This window comes from Dreissena polymorpha, chromosome 10 (assembly GCF_020536995.1).
Source record: "Dreissena polymorpha isolate Duluth1 chromosome 10, UMN_Dpol_1.0, whole genome shotgun sequence".
In the NCBI taxonomy this organism is placed as follows: domain Eukaryota; kingdom Metazoa; phylum Mollusca; class Bivalvia; order Myida; family Dreissenidae; genus Dreissena; species Dreissena polymorpha.
Window position 1 is genome coordinate 69,312,227 of NC_068364.1, and position 4,285 is coordinate 69,316,511.

The 4,285-nt window shown below is 36.2% G+C and overlaps 1 long non-coding RNA gene across 1 annotated transcript; it reads right to left on the reverse strand.

The window, feature by feature from the left end:
- Positions 1-3,073: 3,073 nt before the first annotated feature.
- Positions 3,074-4,077, reverse strand: LOC127847082 (uncharacterized). Its single transcript, XR_008033812.1, has 2 exons — positions 3,376-4,077; positions 3,074-3,282 (listed from the first exon to the last, which is right to left on the reverse strand). It is a non-coding gene; the product is annotated as an uncharacterized LOC127847082 (long non-coding RNA).
- Positions 4,078-4,285: the final 208 nt, after the last annotated feature.

Here is a 4,285-nt window from a genome sequence, read left to right on the forward strand (position 1 = left end):
ATGAATGTGCTGACAAAAAAACATATTTTTCTAAAAAGCATTTATATACTTTTTTTCTAAGCATTTGAATGAGACCAGTTATGAGAGCCATGTATCAAAATGTTCAAATATTCTCTTATGGACCTCAATAAAACAAATCTGAACCAAAACATGGCTTGTGGTTGTGCTTGCTAGCTCAAGCAGACACTGTTAGATGCGCTTTGTGAATGACTGAATCACTGCACAACAAACACACACAATGAGTTTTGTGGACAGACATGAATGTGCTGACAAAAAACCATATTTTTCTAAATAGCATTCATATACTTTTTTTTCATCCACTTTCATCTGAAATTGTTATGCGTGCTTGCTTGAAAAATTTGCAAATACATACACTATAGGCAATGATAATAAAAACTGACTCGGGACAAACTTACAAATGGGTTTGCTTGTTGATACACACATTTGTGTTGACTTGAAAGAAAGATTGTTGTGACCAAACATTCACATGTTGGCAAAAAGCAGAATTTGCATTTTGTTGTGTATATAGATTTTTTGGAGTTTAGGACATAAAATGTGCTTGCGAATAAGACTTTAACATGGGCAATTGTGCATTCTATGTCTAAAATATGAAAAGTAAGCCTAGAATATTCTGATATATCAGTGCATGTTTTCATTAATACATATATAAAATGTCACATTGAAATGTAAATTCTGGTTAGAAATTGTTCAACTTATGCCATGAGATGAAATCACGGTGTTAGCCGCACACAGTTACAAATAAATACTGAGTGTTCATTCATTTTAGAAATCAACTTAGTATGGCAGAGTTTGATGTGTACAAATAACCTAGTCAAAAAAGTCTGATGCAGATAAAAAAAACAAAACAACACAAATCAAGTTCTAAACTGACTGACTTTGTATAAACCAGAAGTTTTCACAATAATCTGAATTGAAGTACACATTTTGCTAAGAGTGTTTCACTTTTGGTACAAACAACTACACAATATGATTTATCATGTAGTTCAACATGCTTTGTTTACATGTATTTGAGATGTGTTGACATTTCAACAATACACGGTTTTGTCTATCACAAAAAAAACAAAACGATTTTCGTGGTACTTGCTTGTCAAATTATCCATGTTTTGACAGATTTCATCGTTTCTTGAACTCTCAATCCAAGAAAGAAAGCCTTAACATGCCTCACATACATGTATCGATACTGTACATAGAACAACACCCATTTTTCGGAAGGTTCGGATGAAACTCATATCTTTGAACGTTGTATTTCTCCAAAAAGCAAAGTAAACTACAAACTTTTTGTCAAGCATGAATTAAAACTATCTTTTCTAGAACTAATGACACCGCATATTCCGCAAAATTCGGCTTGTTGATAAAAATACTCGTCGATGAAAACATAAAACACTTTGTTTACATACAATTGGGGCTTTTGTCGACTTTGTGAAATTTCATGTTCTGGGGAAGGGACATGCATTTCGAGTTTTATGCTGTTGAGTTGAATAACGGCATACTATAAAAGGGCGAATTGCTTGTGTTTGAATCATTTCGATTTTTGAAACCGAACGAACAACACGCATAATGAGTGACAGAAAAGCTTGCGAGCAATGGATGTCAGGTGTGGAGAAAAGTGGAGGTTTCCAGGCATGGTTAGAGAGGCAGAATAAGCATCGTGAGAATGAGTCGTTAGCTGGAAACAACAAAGCAGCTTGTAACAAATGGATTAAGAGCATGGGCGAAATGCTGCCAACTGTTTACGACACTACGTTAGTGATTGTGTGTCATACGTGCAAAAACTTTTTTTCGATGGTGAACTTTTGCCGTAGATGCGAGGCCCTCAGCTGTGTGTCATGTACGCGGATCGACGATCGCTGCGAATGGTGTGGCGAAATTCAGGGTTACGGCCAAAACAGAGAAGCGAGGCTTTTGCATCTGTGATGGACTGATCGAGTGGACTATGTGGGCTGATCTAGTGGACTATGTAAACTGTTGTACGTTGTTGTTGCGAAAGATTGAATGTTTGAAATATTGATTGTTGCAGAATAAAATCGTTTGAAACTACATATACATAGTTGTTTGTATTTGCTTTGATTAGAGTTGGATAATATAGTTTGAGAAAACATACGACACTGGGTTATATCAATAACTAACGCAATAGCGAAATCAAACATTCGTGCACACAATAGTACTTGTTTTTCAACTTTGCGTTTGGTAGTTGCATGAATAAGTATATGTTACTACAAGAACAAGAACAAAACAAATTAAACGGTTCATGATATTTATTTACAACACGATCATACAAAACATACTCATGTGTCTATCAATAGTCTTGTTCCTGGACCCACCATTCGCAAAAACTGGCAATGTGGTGAATGTTTATGGTGTTCCAAGAAAACATCGTCTGTAGATTTCCAATGATACAACACAATGCCACAACGAAAACATTTGCAACGGTCGTGTTGTCCCAAGTAGTACAACCCGCAAGAAGCAAGCTGGTATTTGTTTGGTTGTATTTGGGGAGACCAATGCTCAAACGTTTTCAGTCTGTCGATATAGTTGTTCATGAACATACTTGTTTCATTCGTGCAAAAAGCGTCGGTATCATCCATGATATGATATGATATTATATTACACATGCAATTGGTTATTTCAACATCTTTATACATTTTTTGTCTCAAAAATACTCTTGGTCAAACGTTACGAGTTTTGTTCTCTTGGCTTTTGAGCTCAACAAAATCCCATTAATGGTTTGAAGTCGTTTTGTGGGATCTTGGTGTGTCCAGCACAAATCATATTTCGGATTGATCAGAATAACCTCAATATCGACATAGTACACAATTTCCGTATCTGTCGCTTTCCAACATTGATCTCGCGTCGAAAATGTAAACTTCACATCTGGATAGAGATCCATGATGTACATTTCGACAGCTTTGTTCCACTTTTCAATATTCAAACGCAACATATGTCGAAAAAATCCCAAATCTTTGAGTTCAACGGCTAGCATTGTTTAGGTGTATAGAATCAATTTTCAAGTTACTACCTATATAACATTTTCTACCAAACAAACAAACACATGTTAACGTTTCAACAAGTTTATTCAATATTTTGCACATCGACAATTGACAGGCACGCAGTGACAGGTCCAGCATCGGTGCATTCGGTTTATACGTCGCTGTGTTATTTTGCCCACGCTGAGAAAGAATGGAGGACGTTTCGCCACCGCAATTTCAGCTTCCCAGTCTTCGGTTTTCGTTTTTGGAGTTACCACCCCGATGCTGGTATTTTCTGAAACAGAAAAAGCAAAAGTTAACAACTAAATGAACAATGCTTACAATAAAAACTGCTATGAAAACACAATATCTTATCAACACAACTTACTTTTCATCTCGGACTGGCTTATTTCTAAGTCCCAATTCTCAGTCTGTGGAACTTGAAATTTATTTGCTGGTACAGACATGTTGTCGCTTTGGTGTTTAAATCAAAAATGATTTGAATCAATAGTCATGTAGCGCATTTTATATTCAGCGACTGTTTGAGAACCACTAACCCAAAGTTGTTGTCACTTGTGTTCGTGTACAGAATATTGAGAATTTTGTTTGCAGTATTGTATTGACAAGAAACAAAGTTGTACTTTGTTTGCACCAAACGCTCAATTTCATCACGAAGTGTCGCTGAGTCATCTTGCTGCGAGACCTCAAGAATGCTTCTCATGCGAAATGAGTCAAGTTGTTTGTTCCAAAAATCAGTAGTGCATTTGGGTACGAGTGTTTGACCATAACGTTTGATTAGACACGAAGCCAGTTTGTCATGCGTATTCTTTGAAAATGTTAGTACTCCAATCATACTTAAGGCTTGTGTCAAGTAATAGCTCGTAGCTGCCATATCTTTGGTACATGTTCTTGAAAAATAAAGGTGACACTGATGAACCTCATTGCCGTAGTTATCTTCGTAATCGGTTTGTTCGCAAAGCAGAAAATCAAACCCATTGCTGTGTGAATCACTAAACCTGAGCTTCACAAACTGTATGTATTCAGGTTTAGATATATGAATGACAACTTGTTCTAGGTCTGTTTGTGTGAAATCAACAGGCAAAACATGTTTTTCGTTGATAACAATGTAACACGATGAATCAAAATCAAAGTTTTGATTTATGTGTGTTGCTAACAACTCGGGTTGGTTTGATTTGATGAGTGCATTTAATTTGCTTTCGCCTTTCCGTTCGATGCAACGAGCCATATCTGTTTTCAAAACCTACTTTTTCAAGCTTATACCACTAACTTTGTAACAT